The following is a 17,869-nucleotide window of genomic DNA, read 5'->3' as shown; positions in this document are numbered from 1 at the left end:
TGCACAGTACAGAGGCATAGAATAAGCAGGTGAAGATTAACGGGTATGAAGAATTTGAGGTTGAGGAAATTCAGAGAAAGTCTTCAGCAAATTCTTCAAACAGTGACAATGAAAGTCTTCAACATACAATATTGAGGAATTGAAAGAGTTGAAGAAATATAACCCGTATCACAATTAAGACAGTTGTTGATGACCGAGTTCCAATTGTTGTGACAGTCGTAAGTCTAGTTTGGAGCGGCTTGTTATTGAAACCAAAAGACACACGGTCCCGGGACACACAGTCCCTACCGTATTCTCCTTGAGCTAAGGACATTCAGTCCTCGCCCAATACTCGTGGTAAGTCTTCAGGGCAGACTTCCAAACCCTCACAAACTCGGTCACCCGACGATCCACAATTGACTGTTGGATTGCTCTAGACCATGACGCCTAACCGTATGGAGGATGCACAGTCCTCAAAGGTAAAAGGCTTCAGTACCACATAGGAAAAAATTCTTCAGTGATGCTCAATCACTTGGTTTTTGGTTTGTGGTTTGGTGTTTGGGGTATTTCCTCACTGTTGATTTACTCTCGAAGACTCTGAGGAATTTGGGTTGCTCTAAATGACAAGTGTTGGTTTCTCGTGGAGTAGCCAACCAGCTAGTGGTTGTGGGGGGTGGGGGGGCTATTTATAGCCTGGGAGCATCCCGGCATGATTTGACATAAATGCCCTTAAATATTAAGACCGTTGGTGTGGATAAGATCGGTGAGGTGGCGTGAATCGCGGCAACGGTCGGGACCCTAAACCATGAGAGTCCTCATGTCACTCATATTCCTCACTTGAGGCTTTTGTAGGATTAGGCTTGGGTTGAGCATCATGAGGAAATTCATTCCATAGTATTACCTCAACCCCCTTTAACAGTATGATGTTCCTATGACTCAAGAGTGAAGAAAACAAAACAGAAAGAATAAGTCTTCACGCTTCAAGGTCTTCGGGCTGATTTTCTCCGGGACACACCGAATTGCTCATCTTCAATATCTTCATGAGGAATATCAATTTCATCACAATTTCTTCGTGATCAAAATCTTCAGCATAGGACCAATTTCTTCAGCTAAAGATATACATTTTTAGGGGTCAATATTCATCGTATTACTCAAACTCCTGAGCGACTTATAGAGCATGTGTACATTTATATACACATTACTTACTTAACCTATAAGTCTTCAAACCACCAAAATCACTAAGGGCACTAGATGCACTTACAATCTCCCCCTTTTTGGTGGTTGATGACAATAAGGTTAAGTTTTCAACGGGGATAAAAATATGAAGTGTAAATACTAAGTTTGAGGAATTTGAATTCAAGATACCGAGAGACTCGCCCTGAAGATGTGCATATTTTGAGGAATTTTCTTTTCACAGCCAATGCACATTGATGATTTATATCATGGAGATCTCCCCATGTATCTTGTAAATAATGCATACATTTGACATATAAAATGAGGAATTTGAGAATGCATGATGAGAAATGGTATCTGACGAATTTCAGCATGCGTGCATTAATATTTTGAGGAATAAGTATGCGAAGAAAAACGTTGAAAAGCATCAGAGTACCATCAGGCTTAAGTTACAACTCATTACATAAAACACTTCAGAAGAACCAAGAGTTTGTAACTTACTAAAGTTCATAAGCCCCAAAATGTATCCCATGTGAAGACCAACTCAGATTTCTCCCCCTTTGTCATCATATTACGAAAAGGGACAAAACTGAGGACTAACGCCCCATGAAGACTTTCACTTCTTGGCCGATGAAGAGGCGTGAGGATTCTTGGCGACATGGTTCTTCCTTGGACCAGTTGATGTGTCTTCTGGTTCTTCATCAGATTCTGCAATGCGGAATGAAGAAAAAGAACTCTCCTCAAGGTCAGGCACTGGAATTGGCTTGAATTTCTTCTTGGGAGGCCACGACCAGTCGAAGTCCTAAGTAAACTCCAATTCATCAAGTTCCTCTTGAGTCTTCCGATGAGTCTTTATTCTCACTGCATTATGAGTCTCATTGAGGGTTTTCACAATGGCACTGAATTGCCGTTTTACCCATTTGTTATTGCGATCGACCTTCTGATGAAGACTGAGGAGTAGCTCTCTGTTGGTCATCACTCTTGGGGCAGTTTGTCTTTTGGTGGATCTTGGGTAACACTGTCATCATATGAAGAATATGACTCTGCTTCACGAAACTGGCCATCAAGAGGCTGATTTCCTTCATTAATGACATATTTTCCTTTGGCTTCAATAGGCTCAAATGTCTTCTTAATGACTCTGATGGGCGGCAGATATCCAATGTGATTAGGAAAATCATCATGGTAGTTGATGCCTAACTTGCTTCTGATGAATCTCATGATCCACAGAGCGTGAATCTTCATGTCGAAGGGTGACAATGCACTATCACCCAAAGTCCTCAGGAAGAAGTCATGAAGGTTGATTGGTATGCCATGGATGATATTGAAGAGGATTTTCTTCAGCATGCCTACGACATCTTCTTCATCATCATGGGCTTTGATAGGAGCGATGACATTGGCCAGAATTCTGTAGACCGTTCGTGATTCATACTCCAAGTCTTGAACCAGAAAGCGAGTCCTAGGAGGTTGGTTCTTGGCCAAAGGCTTCATGAGGACTTCCATCAGTCTATTGGGCAACTCATGTTTATCATACATCGGCACTGCATTTTCTGAGGGAATTGAGACAGGAAGCGCACGAAGCAATTCAGTGGCTGGGGCTTTGTAGTGCGTGTGCTGAGTCATCCAGTCCAACACCCAAGTATTGACATCCTTCGGGTCTCCAGAGATATGCAAAGTGGCATAGAAGTGAAGAATTATGTCACTGTTCCAGTCACCTATGTCAGTGCAGAGAGGCAGCAATCCGGCTTCGTGAAGAACATTGAGGACTGGAGTGAAGCAAGGAATTTCTTCCATGTCAACGTGAGGAATATACTTGTGCTGAAATATTTTGTTCCTCCCACAAAGCACAGAGGAATAGTAATTGAACTGAGTCCTCGTCCATAATTTGTGATGTCTGATGCAAATCTTATCATACGAATTTGCGCGTGTGAAGTACATCCGTTCTTCATAAAATGCTTCATTTTGAAACTTTGGCCTCCTTGAAAAAGGCTGATTTTGCTGCGGCTGAAGATTATGATGTTGTTCTTGAAGAGGAGCTACAATCATTGTTGTTTCTGTGTTGACCACAACAATAGCAGTTTGAGTGTTATGTGGAGGAGCATTTTCTTCATTCTGACCTTTTTGTTCAGGTTGAGGATTTTCCTTAGCTTGAGGATTTTGCTTGGTGGAGGATGCAAAATCATCAGCTGATGCAGCTGATCCTTGAGCAGATTCATCATAAACGGTCTTCCCATCAGATCCTGTGAGGATTTCTATTACAGCTGGAGTACGAGGGATTTGGGTTGACCTTGGTGAGCAAGAGTCTCTTCCCAGAAGTCATCACGAAAACTGGAGTGGTGCAATCAATATCATCAAATGTCTTTTGAGGAATGGAGGATTGAGGAATGTCATCAATTTGTATTTCCTCATCCATGATTTCTTCAGGTTCAGCATCTTTCATTTCCTCATCTTCTTCAGGAATGACATAGTCAATTCCGAAGGGAACTAGTGAGTAGGATGGAGCTACATTAAGAGTCATAGCAACCACTGGGGCAGTTGAGGATTCTGTCTGAGTGATCTTGGGATGCTTGGCCTATGAGAATTCTAAGTTCATTGAAGCTTTTCTTTTCTTTGCTTCTTTCTCAGCAGCTTTGGTCTTCTTCATGTCTGATGCAGACAAACCATCTTCTTCACCTTTGAGGGTTGAGGTGAAGGAATTATTTCTTCAGGAGTTGGTGCAGTCTCAGTCCTAGCAGTTTCCTTAGCTGAAGCATTTTCTTCAACTAGAACATTTTCCTCAACTGGAGCAGATTCATCAGCTGGAGTCTCTTGAGTAATTTCCTCAGCAGTAGGTTCATTAGCTTCATCTTCTTCCGGCAGCTGAACCGTGTAGCTAGACTCAGGTAGCTTTTGCTGCACATGAGGAGCAACTTTCTTGTTGTATTCATCAACTGCATTTGTTGCAAACTGGAAGAAATTCACCTTGAAACTTTGACGATCAGAGAGGTTCGTGTACTTGTCTGACAAGGTTTTCAGTTCAGCCTGGTTGAAACAAGAGCTTCAGGCGTCAGATTGAGGAGATTCTTCTTGATGAATTTCTCCTTCTTCAGTTTAGCAGCCATTGCTTGCTTGGCTTGCTGTCCTTTCCATTTTGCCTCATTGATGAATGTGGCAACCATGTGACTAAGACCAGGTGGAAGCTTCAAGTCATCAATGGGAGTGCTTGGATCTTCATACCAGGCATTGATGAAATCCAGCGGAACCTTGGGGTCCATGGCCAGAGGAATAGAGCTGCCTGAGGCTTGTTCAACTCGTTCTTGCTTGTTTTGGATGATAGCTTGAAGAGTTTCATCATCGAATTCTTCACTTCCTTCTGATGCAGAATGAATGTTGCTGACTTTGCTTGGACTGGGCCTGATGCCTCTTCCAGCAATCATTTTAGTCTTCAAAAGAGTTGGTGAAGACTTTGTAGCAGTGCTGGTGGCAGATGGTACTGAGGAGCTGGAATGAGCAGGCTAATGCTTAGCTATCTGCTTTTGTTCGGGTTGTGAGGACTGTGGTGCTGTTGAAGGTTTTGGCACTGGTGCAACCTTCTGAGGCAATTGCTCTTTAGGCACCGAGGCCTTTGGTTTCTTTGGCATAGTCTCCTTTTGAGGAATAGCTGTACCAGAGGCTTCAGCAGCAGAAGAGGTGGCTGAAGTGGCAAAAGCAGCAGATTCCTCATTGAATTTCTTCACTGCAGCTTCTGCTTTCCTATGGAGCTTAGACACATGTTTGTCTTTCTCCTCAGGATAATCCTCAATTGTTTCAAAACTTGAGGGATGTGCAGCCTGTTGATTTCCAAGAGGAGGCCTCTTGCATGGTGGCTTGAGGGCGAATTTCTTCGCATATTTTGGAGTTACATAGCGATATTCCTTCCACTCCTTAGTCCACCTGCATTCTGTTTTATGAAGCCTTATTTTACGCTTCGGCATGGGTTCTTTCCATATATTTCCTCATCAAGTGTGCAGTAATCAGCGTATATATCTTCAAGAATATCAAATGCAGTGTTTTGTTCAAGTTTCTTTCCTCGTTTTTCTTTTCTGTCATCTTCCATTTTCTTCAACTGAGGCTTTTGTTGAGGAATTTGCACTCTTGAAGATTCTGATGACCCTGGTAAAGTTTCTTCGAGGAATGCTGCAAATGAGTTAAGTTGATGAGAACCTAGTGATTCATCAACTGGCATTTTGTACCTGTGAACAAAGTATGGGTGTGAGGAATTTGGAGAGGTCATATGCGTTCTCAGATTTGAAGAAATTGAAAAAAATTAGAAGTTGAGGAATTTGACCAGTGGGTTGAGGAATTTGACTAAGTATTCTGATCTTGGGTTCCATAGTTGTGCTGATTCGAGAATTTACACAACTGAGGAATCTCATGAAGAATTTTAGTGGCTTAGTGAAATGCATCAAGTGTTTGAGGAATGAGTGTGCGAGGTTGACGGACGCTGAGGAAAAACATATTTCGCAAATCTAAAGTGAAATAGTAGATCAACAGGGACAGTAAAATAATATTTTAATTACCCTGAGCAACAAACACGGAGAACAGAGGCAGTAAAAGTGAGAAGCTCTTCGATTCAGGTCCGATGTGCCCTAACTTGCCGACAGAAGGCAACTACGGCGGTGGCGGAGGAAGATATTCCGCTTTCGGCGTGAGTTCGATGACGGCGAGGGCGAGGCACTGAAGTTGTTCCTTACCGGGAAAGAGATTGCTAGCGGTGGCGCTAGGTGTGAGCTCGAGCGGAGAGACGACGAGAGGACGAAGGGTTTTAACTAAGGACGGTAAGGACCAATTTATAACTCAGGTGGAAAACTATTCGAGCGAATCTTTTGGACCGAACTCCCCTTTTGTGTTCATCTGCACGTGACACATGGAGCCCATGATAGAAACGGTGGAGATCGTGCTTATCTGATCATGGTAAGTGGGTTCAGTTACTGTGTAACAATATAAAATTCATTTTTGAAGATTTGAGGATTTCGTTGCAAAATCCTCAGCTGACAAGGACACAGTGAGGATTTTGAACAAGATTCAAGTAGAACGCATATGAAGAATTGAATAGACTGGGTTGAGTATAGCATAGAGGGGAGTAGGGTCCGATCACATTCACATAGATGAAATATAAAATTGAAGACAGAGCTATAAGTGAATGATGTAGAGGACTTTGAAATCTCAGTCTATATATATATATATATATATATATATATATATATATATACACACACCCTACCACCGAGGGGTAGTTACCCCACATGTTCCATATACTACCACCCGGGAGTATATATACTAATTTATCATTTTTATTATGTTCATATACTATATATAAGATTTTTCAAACCGAGTTACGTGAAAAAATTACAAGTTGACCCATAGTTTTTATAATATTTGTAAAATACGTATATATTTGTATGTAAAAAAGAGCATACATAAAATATGATACATACTACCAAAAAAATAGTATATATACTACCTAATCATGATTATATACTACATACTACACATACATACTCTCCGATTTGATAGAGACTACACACAACATACGAAACGCAAGTGGTGGTAACTACCACCGGTGGTAGATAAAATTTGTCATATATATATATGTATATATATATATGTATATATATATATAGGCAAATGAAAAATCATCAAGTGTTTTGAATATATTTTTTTTGAAGATTTTGAAGATCTTGAGGATTTTGTGACAAACCGTCAGGTTGATGAATTTCAACTTTGAAGAAAAACAGCTTGAAGAATTTAAAAGTTGGGTGGTGGCGTGACCCGCCGTATAAGAATGATGATTTCAGGCGCCACATACAATTGTCGTAGGGCCTTGAGAACCAAATTCTTCATTAATTTCCTCACACTAAGAGTGATATTCTTCATTGATTGAAGACAATCGATTCTTCGTGTGTTGCACATCTAAGTCATCAATTTTGCATAAGTGTTAGGATGTGTGCATGTTGTCACAAAACATTTGAAGACTCTAAGATATTTAGCTCACACCTCAACTTGCAAAACCTTTTCTCATCCAAGGGCTTAGTGAAAATATCTGCTAGTTGATCGTCAGTCTTCATATGGTCGATGATGATATTGCCCTTGAGGACATGGTCCCGAAGAAAATGATGAGGAATCTGGATGTGCTTAGTCTTCGAGTGTTGTACTGGGTTGTATGCGATCTTGATTGCACTCTCATTATCGCAGTAGAGAGGCACATTATTCATGTTGATGTCGTAGTGTCTAAGGGTTTGCTTCATCCATAGCAATTGAGCACAACACGATCGAGCAACAATTTACTCGGCTTCGGGAGAGAGAAACACAGTTCTGCTTCTTTGAGGACCATCAGACTAATGATCTTCCGAGGAAATGACAAGTGCCAGAAGTTGACTTGCGATCCACACGGTCACCAGCATAATCAGAATCAGAATATCCCACGAGATGAACATTTGAGCCCTTGGGATACCATAATCCTAGTGTTGGTGTGTGATCTAAGTATCGAAGAATATGCTTCACAACATTATGGTTTGGTTCCTTTGGTTTTGGTTGAAAACGAGCACACATGCAAACACTAAGCATTATATCTGGCCTAGATTCACATAGATACAATAAAGAGCCAATCATCGAGCGATATATCTGTTGATCGAAATCTTTACCATTTTCTTCAGTGCACAGGCGGCCGTTGGTTGGCATGGGAGTCTTGACGCCTTTGCATTCATGCATGTCAAATTTCCTGAGAACATCCTTGAGGCATTTCTCCTGTGAAATGAAGATGCCATTGCGTTGTTGACGAATTTGAAGACCTAAGAAGAATTTCAGCTCCCCCATCATAGACATCTGATATTCTTCACTCATAATGTACGAAAATTCATCACTATAACATTTGTTAGTACAACCAAATATGATGTCATCGACATATATTTGGCACACAAAAAGTTCATTGTCATAGGATTTTTTCAAAAGATTTGGATCGAGTGAATCAGGTTTGAAGCCTTTCTTCATGAGGAATTCCTTCAATGTATCATACCATGCCCGAGGGGCTTGCTTGAGGCCATAGAGTGCCTTTTTGAGTCTGAAGACTTTGTCCGGATTCCTCGGATCCTCAAAACCTGGGGGCTAAGCAACATATACTTGTTCCTCATGCTTACCATTGAGGAATGCACTTTTCACATCCATTTGATATAAAGTAATGTTATGATGATTAGCATAACCAAGTAGAATTCGAATAGCTTCAAGTCTAGCAACAGGTGCAAAAGTTTCATCGAAATCAATTCCTTCAACCTATGTGTAGCCTTGGCCTCCAAGTCATGCCTTGTCATTTAGCTCGAATTGAATAAGTTCATCTTGCATGGCTTGAATCCACTCAGGTTCCATGAAAGCCTCGACAACTATTGAGGGTTCTATGATAGACACAAAAGAGGAATGCCCACAAAAGTTAACTAAGTGTGAAGCTTTTGAGCGAGTGAGAGGACCTGGCGCGCTGATGTCATCGAGGATTTTGTCAAGTTCTACTTCGTTTGCAATCCTTGGATGAGCTGGTTGAGGATTTCGTCTAGGTTGAGGAATTTGCTCTGGAGCAATTTCCTCAGGAGCACGTTCTTTAATTTCATCAGTGTTGGGGACGATTTCTTCAGCAATTTCCTAAGTAGGAATGATGTCTTCAGTAGCTTTGAACTTGATTGCTTCCTCAAGAGATAATTTATCTGGGCCAGGAGGCAATTTCTCTCTTTGCGAGCCATTAGTTTCATCGAACCGCACATCTACAGTTTCAACAACCTTGTTGTGATAGGTGTTGAAGAATTTGTAGGTGTGCGAGTCCTTTCCGTAACCAAGCATAAAACCCTCAAGTGCTTTAGGTGCAAATTTTTAGCTATGGTGAGGATCTCTAATCCAGCATCTTGCACTGAAGATTTTGAAATAACTTACATTGGGTTTCTTGTCATTGAGGAGTTCATATGAGGTTTTCTTGAGGAATTTGTGAATATATACCCTGTTGATGATGTGGAAAATAATGTTGATTGCTTCAGACAAGAAGCGACGAGGAGTATGATATTCTTCAAGCACAGTCCATGCCATTTCAACCAGAGTCATGTTCTTTCTTTCAACGACGCCATTCTGTTGAGGAGTATAAGGAGGAGATAATTCGTGAGTAATACCAAGGTCATCAAGATAATCATCAAGACCAGTGTTTTTGAATTCTGTCCCATTATCACTCCTGATGTGTTTGATCTTGACGCCGAAGTTCGTCGAGGCCCTGGAGGAAAATCGTTTGAAGACTTCCTGCACTTCAGTTTTATACAGAATGATATGCACCCAAGTATATCTAGAATAATCATCAGCTATGACAAAGCCATATAATGATGTTGCATTGGTTAGACTAGCATAATGAGTAGGTCCAAATAGATCCATGTGAAGCAATTCACATGGATGAGTAGTAGTCATGATAGTCTTCGAGGGGTGTTTGGATCTGGTCATTTTTCTAGACTCACAAGCACCGCACAGGTGGTCCTTGAGGAATTTGACTGATTCGATGCCAATGACATGCTTCTTCTTCGCCAACATGTGCAAATTCCTCATGCCTGCATGACCAAGTATCCGATGCCATAGCCAGCCTTCTGAGGTTTTTGCTAGTAAGCATGTGGCTGGTTGAGGACCTGAGGAAAAATCAACAATGTACAAATCTCCTCTCCTAACACCTTCGAAGACTTTGGATCTGTCAGATTCCAAGATGACTGCACATCTATATTTTCCAAAAATAGCAACCATATCAAGATCACAAAGCATTGAGACTGACATGAGGTTAAACCCAAGGGATTTGACAAGCATCACTTTGTCCATGTGCTTGTCCTTGGAAATAACCACTTTGCCAAGTCCCAATACCTTGCTTTTACCTTTGTTAGCATAATTGATTTGCTTCAGTGGTGATGTAGTCAGTGTTATATTCATCAGCAAGATTTTATAACCAGTCATGTGGTGTGTGCAGCCACTATCAAGAACCCACTCAGTACTCTTAGGTTTGTCATCCTCCAGATGAATTAGTACAACTTAGCATCTCATATGCTTCATACTTGAAGAATATGATATCCAATTCATCAGATAGGAATTTCATCATAGACAGTAAATTTGAGGACGTGTGAAATGTTATCATTTCATCAATGTTAGCTTGCGTCCAAACAAGCATTTTCCTCAGCTCTGCAGCAAATCCTCAGATGATGATTTTCATCTGGAGGCCTGACATGCAGAAGTGATTAGTTCAATTTCTTCACCACCCACATCTGAAGGGGTGGCAAAGAGTTCATCATCCTGCGAGCACCATATGAGAAAGGGGCATTGAAGCTAATGCGCTTCTCTTCACAATAGGGGGGTTAGAGTACTCAAATGAATAGGTAGAGAAGTTCTTTGAGGATTTATGAACATAATGATTTGAGGTCTAATTCTCATATTCATATCCCTTGTAATTTCCCTGCATATCAGAAGCATTAGCACGAGTATAGTTTTGACCATTTGAGGATTTTGATCCTCTCGAAGACTTTGGTGCACCTAAGGAATTTTATCTGGGATTCAGATTCTTCACGGGTGGTTTCATGAGGACATTCACCTGAAGATATTCCAAGCAACTTTTGGGGACCCATATTTTCCTCACGGATGGTCCGTTCCTGCAGTTAGTTCCAACATATCGAGCAAATACTTCACGAGATTAATTTTCGAACAATTTATAGTTGGATTCAAATGACTCATCTAAGGAATAGGATAATTCACATGCTAAGCCTGTTAGATTGGATGGACCAACAGGAGGTCCTTTAGCAGCAACCCATGAGGTTTTGGGATACTACTCAGGTTTCCAGTATGATCCATCATCATTCAGTTCCTTTCAAAGGCAATTCCTTCTTTACTCGGGTTCCTTTTTAAAATCTGCTTTTTGAGCACATCGCGGTGGGTTTGATGCCCTTTGATAGTTTTCTACATGCCTGTCACATACAATTCCTTCAGACCTGCATTTTCGTCACTGACATTTGTGGTTTCCTCAAGTGAGAAATTTGTTACCACAGGAGCAGTTGAAGAATTTGTAGCAATAGAAGCATTTGATGATTCTAGAGAAGAATTGGCAGTTTCACTTTCTCATGCTCAGTGAAGAGTGTGCCATGACGATCTTGAAGACTATCAAATCTGGACTGAAGACTTTTCATATCTTCAGTGAGGATTTGGGTATGATTCATTTCATCATTCAACAGGTCATCGCTTCTGTCTAGCAGTTTTTGAAGCTTTTCAAGGGAAGTTTGTTGTTTAGTTGCATTGTTGGCAAGTTTACTGTAACTGGGTTTTTATAATCATCAGGTTCACAGTCACATGAATCAGAAGAGGAAGTGTCATTCGGTACCTTTGAATCTTTTTCCATGAAGCAATAGGTTGGAGCGAAGTCATCAATGTAGATAGCCTTGTCATTTTCTTCTAGGTTGAAGATTGACTTGTTGACGAATGTGGTGTTCAGTGCAAGACTTTCCACACCAGACTCTGAGTCTTCTTCTGAACCTTCCTCTTCATCACATTCCTCAGATTCTTCTGAAGAATCCATTTCCTTTCCAATGAGTGCCCGAGCCTTTCTAAAACTTGTCTTCTTGTGCGATGAGGACTTTGAGGATGAGGATTTTGAAGATTTCTTCTTTTTCTTTGAGTCATCAGAACTTTCATCCTTGTATTTATTCTTCTTTGATTCCTTCCCCCAGCGAGGACAATCAGCAATGTAGTGACCTGATTTCTCACATTTGTGGCAGGTTCTTTTCTTGTAGTCCTTAGATGAAGATTCTGATTTCCTCATATCTCTTCTTGAAGATTTACCAAACTGGGCATGCCTAGTAAACTTATGGAATTTCCTCACGAGCATTGCAAGCTCCTGTCCAAGTTCTTTAGGATCACCAATGCTGCAATCTGAGTCTTCTTCTTCAGATGAGGAAATTGCTTTGGCCTTCAGCGCACGAGGTCTAGAGTAGCTTGGTCCATACTGATATCTCTTTTCTTCGTGCTGGAATTCATGATTATTGAGTCTTTCGAGTATATCAGCAGGATCAAGTATCTTATAGTCTGATCTTTATTGAATCATCAGAACCAATGTATGAAATGATGAATCCAAAGATCTTAGAAATTTCTTCACAACTTCATGGTCAGTAATGTCTCGAGCTCCCAGTGCTTGCAGTTCATTTGAGATGTTTGTGAGGCGATCAAAGGTATCTTCGCAGCTTTCATTTACAAGCCTCTTGAAGCGATTGAAGAGATTGCGAAGAACATCAACACGAGAGTCACACTGAGTTGATATTCCTTCATTGACTTTGGACAACCTATCCCAGATAAGCTTTGCTGTTCTCAAAGCACTCAGTCTGCCATACTGTCCTTTCCTCAGATGGCCAGAGATGACGTTCTTCGCTTGAGAATCAAGGTGCTTGAATTTCTTCACATCAGCGGCAGAGACAGTAGCAGCAATGGAGGGAACGCCATGTTCCACAATGTACCAGAGATCATTGTCAGTAACTTGAAGATGCATCTGCATCTTGGTCTTCCAATAGGGAAGTCCTTTACTTCGAAGGTAGGACATCGTGGAGTAACCTTGATCATACCTGCAGTCGGCCTAACTAAAAATCCAGGTGGTTAAACCAAAATCACACATAATTGAAAGTCTGTTATATCGACTATAGGGGGGTGAATATGCGATTTTTAGAATTTCATCACTGAGGAAATTCCTTTTTAGGAAATTCCTCACTGATGAATAATGTGAAACGGAAACAGTGCATGATGAGAGGTGCAAAGATTACAACAACAATTTTCGTGATGACGGTTATGAAAAACAGTTTGCACAGTACGCATGCACAGAATGAGGACGTGAAGATTAACGGGTATGAAGAATTTGAGGTTGAGGAAATTCAGAGAAGGTCTTCAGCAAATTCTTCAAACAGTGACAATGAAAGTCTTCAACATACAATATTGAGGAATTGAAAGAGTTGAAGAAATATAACCCGTATCACAATTAAGACAGTTGTTGATGACCGAGTTCCAATTGTTGTGACAGTCGTAAGTCTAGTTTGGAGCGGCTTGTTATTGAAACCAAAAGACACACGGTCCCGGGACACACAGTCCCTACCGTATTCTCCTTGAGCTAAGGACATTCAGTCCTCGCCCAATACTCGTGGTAAGTCTTCAGGGCAGACTTCCAAACCCTCACAAACTCGGTCACCCGACGATCCACAATTGACTGTTGGATTGCTCTAGACCATGACGCCTAAACGTATGGAGGATGCACCGTATGGGTTGAGCATCATGAGGAAATTTATTCCGTAGTATTACCTGGACCACCTTTAACAGTACAGTGTTCCTATGACTCAAGAGTGAAGAAAACGAAACAAAAAGAATAAGTCTTCACGCTTCCAAGTCTTCGGGCTGATTTTCTTCAGGACACACCGAATTCCTCATCTTCAATATATTCATGAGGAATATCAATTTCATCGCAATTTTTTCGCGATCAAAATCTTCAGCATAGGACCAATTTCTTTAGCCGAAGATATACATTTTTTGGGGAAGATATTCATCGTATAACTCAAACTCCTCAGCGACTTATAGAGCGTGTGTACACTTATAAACACATTAGTTACTTAACGTATAAGTCTTCAAACCACCGAAATCACTAAGGGCACTAGATGCACTTACAGATACGCCTAAAACCCGCGTTACTGCTAGGCTTTTCCCTAGTAGTGCATTGGCCTCTATAGCCTTGGTTTAATCACCATTGGAGAAATATGGATGTTACTAGTTTGGGGAACCTTAGTTGTGGAGTGACTATTCTCAATGGGGAGTACTATAGTCATTGAAAATGTGAAATGCTTGATATATTTGATGAATTCCATTTGAGCAAGTATGTTGAACATCCCTATGTGCCTCTCATTGATCCTTTACATCCTTCTGATGATGAAGAAGTTAATATGCTTGGCAGTCTTAAAACTATTAATCTCATCATTAGTGGACTACCAACAAATGTGTTTAATCAAATGAAGAATTTTGAGTGTGCTCATACTTTGTGTTAATATTTGGATAATAGATATCCCAACTATTCCTTGAAAAATCTTGATGTCATTTTCCAAAAATCTATTGTCATTCACAAAATGAAGCCCAACGATCCTAACTTTGATAATTACATATTTGTGGTTCATGAGCTCATGTGTGTTGAAGGGAATGTCATTAACATCAATAACATCATTGTTTAAGCCATTCACATTCATAAACTTGAATGTTGTTATGGTCAAAATTCTAACGAATCTATTGATTCTTATGACGAGGATGCTCATTGACAATGATAATCTGGAGCACGGCTACGACAACGAGGACGAGAAGTTTGACATCGAATATGAGAGTACCATGAGGAACCTAACTCTTATGGCAAACCTTAAAGACTACATGGCTGGAGGAAAGGAGCGGATACTTGACAGTGGATGCACTGATCACATGACCAGTGATAAAGACATGTTTCGTGAGATCACACCAAACCATGGACCATGAAGGTATGTGACATTTGGAGACAACTCCAAGGGTAGGGTACTTGGTCTTGGTAAGGTGGCAATATCTCATGATAGTTCCATTCAGAATGTCATGATTGTTGAATCCCTTGGCTACAATCTTATTTTCATGTCTAGATTAGCGGATTTTTGTTTCAATGTGCTATTTATGAAAGTAGATTGCCAAGTAATCCGTCGAGATAATCATAACACGATTTTACTGGTTTTCGTAGAGGCGTTCTATACATTGTCGACTTCACTAAAAAATCCGAACCTTGTACATGTCTGATTGCAAAATCTTCGAAAGGTTTGTTATGCGTAGAAGGCTAGTACATGTTGGTAGGCGTAATCTTGACAATATTGACAAGCTTATCAAAGGTGATCATATTCTTGGTGTCAAAGATGTTATCTTTGACAAATATAGACTTTGTAGTGCTTGTCAAGCACAAAAACAAGTCGGTGGAAGTCATCCCATGAAGAATATCATGACTACTAGAAGGCCACTCGAGCTACTTCACATGCATCTCTTTGGTCCCAACGCTTACAAGAGCCTTGGTGGAAATTCTCTTGGTCTAGTTATTGTTGATGATTTTTCAGATTTATGTGGGTATCCTTTCTTGATGACAAGTCACACGTACAAAAGATTATCAAGAACTGCGCTCGGAAAGCCCAAAATCAGTTTGAAGTGAAGATCAAGAAAGTTCGGAGATATAACGGATCGGAGTTCAAGAACACAAATGTGGATACTTTCTTGATGAAGAGGGTATCTCACATGAATTCTCGGTGATGCAAACACCTCAACAAAATGGAGTTTTTTAGAGGAAGAACCGGACTATCATAGAGATGGCTAGAACGATGATTGACGAATACAAGACGCCAAGAAACTTTTGGGCACAAGCCGTGGAAACAACATGTCATGCCACAAATCGACTGTACTTACACAAGTTGCTCGGTAAAACGACATACGAGTTACTCGCCAGTAAAAAACCCCAGTTGAATACTTTCGGGTATTTGGCTCAAAGTGGTACATTCTTTATAAGCATCGTCATTCTATTTTTTCTCCTAAATCAAATGAAGGTTTCCTAGTTGGTTACGGATCAAACTCTCATACTTACCGTTCCTACAACAACTTCACTCAAAAAGTTGTAGAGATGGTAGATGTGAAGTTTGATGAATCTAATGGTTCACAACTCGAACAATTGCCAAATGATGTAGGAGATAAGGAACCTTCGGAAGCCATCCAATACTAGTCCATTGGCAAGATTCGTCCCATGGAGGTGAAGGAAACTACTTCATCAACGCAAGTGGATGCTCCTACTTTGCGTCAAGGCGAACCACAAAACAACATGGAGGCATCCACAAGTGGTACACGATATGATGAAGAGGAGGAAGAAGTACATCATGATGATCCACCTCAACCCTCCTCACCACTACCTCAAGGAGATGACACCTTTAACAACAACGAAGAAGAAGATGATGATGAGGAAGCTCCACCATCCAACAAGAAAAGTCTATCATGAGTTCGAGCACATGTGGACAAGAATCATCCGGTGAATCAAATTTTCGATGACATACAAACCGGGAGAATCACTAGCTCTAAAACTCGTTTAGCTAATTTTTGTGAGCATTAATTGTTTATCTCTAGCATGGAGCCTATGTAGGTAGAAGAACCACTTCAAGATCGAGATTGGGTGAATGTCACGCACGAAGAGCTACACAACTTCGAGAGGAATGAAGTTTGGACACCCGTGGAGAAATCCAAGGATGAGCACAACATCATTGGTACAAAATGGGTGTTCCAGAACAAGCAAGATGAAGATGGACAAGTAGTCCGCAATAAGGCACGTATCTTAGCTCAAAATTACACCTACGTCGAAGGTATGCACTAGGCGACACTCATGCCCCCGTTGCTAGACTTGAAGCCATTCGTACTCTTCTCTCTTATGTCAATCACCGTGATATTACTCTTTACCAAATGGATATCAAAAGTGTCGTTCTAAATATTTAAATTAAGGAGTAAGTTTATGTCAAACAACCTCCTCACTTTGTGAACCCTACAAACCTAATCATGTTTATAAAGTTTGTAAAGCTTTATATGGTTTTAAACAAGCCCCTCGAGCTTGGTACAAATGCCTAACAAAGTTTCTCAATGAAAAAGGTTTTGAGATTGGTAAAATTGATGCAACCTTATTCACTAAAAGATCTAATGGTGAATTATTGATGTGACAAATTTATCTGGATGATATTATCTTTGAATCAACTAACCAACATTTTAGAGAGAAGTTTGGAAGGTTGATGTCCAAGAAGTATGAGAGGTCCACGATGTGTGAGCTGAAATTCTTCCTTGGTTTGCAAATCAAACAAACAAGAGAAGGTATGTTTATACCTCAAACCAAGTACACCAAGGACTTAATCAAGAAGTTAAACATGCAAGAATACAAAGGTATGAAAACTCCCATGCCTACTAGTGTACATGTTGACCTCACCAAGGAGGACAAGATGGTTGATCAAAAGGTTTATCGATCAATGGTCCGTTCATTGCTATATCTATGTGCCTCCCATCCCAACATTATGTTGAGTGTTTGCATGTGTGCCCGAAATCAAGCGGCACCTAAGGAGTGTTATCTAAAGGTTCTAAAAAGCATTGTGAGATACTATATACATACACCAAACTTTGTCATATGGTATCCCAAGGGCTCTTGTTTTAATCTTGTCGGCTATTACGACTCGGACTATGCCGGAGAGAAGGTTGTTTGAAAATCCACCTCGGAGAGAAGGGTTAAATCTTGTCGGCTATTACGACTCAATTTATTGCGAGATCTCTTGTGTCTCAGTCATCTAAGAAACAAAACTCGGTATATCTATCTACCACTGAAGTGGAATACATTGCCGCTGGATCATGTTGTACTCAATTACTATAGATGATGCAAACTCTTAAGAATTATGGCATTCATGTGAAACACGTTCCATTGTTGTGTGACAATGGAAGTGCTATTAAAATTGCCCATAATCCCGTGCAACATTCTCGAAGTAAACATATTCAAGTTCGACATCATTTCATCCGTGATCATGCTGGTAAAGGAGATATTAATCTCTAGAATGTTCGTACGACAAACAATTGGCTGATATCCTTACCAATCCAATTGATGAGAAAGTGGTTTGTCATTTGAGGAGTGAGT

The sequence above is a fragment of the Hordeum vulgare genome, chromosome 1H (assembly GCF_904849725.1).
Source record: "Hordeum vulgare subsp. vulgare chromosome 1H, MorexV3_pseudomolecules_assembly, whole genome shotgun sequence".
Classification (NCBI taxonomy): domain Eukaryota; kingdom Viridiplantae; phylum Streptophyta; class Magnoliopsida; order Poales; family Poaceae; genus Hordeum; species Hordeum vulgare.
The sequence above is the reverse complement of the archived record's forward strand: the minus strand, read 5'-3'. Positions refer to the sequence as shown.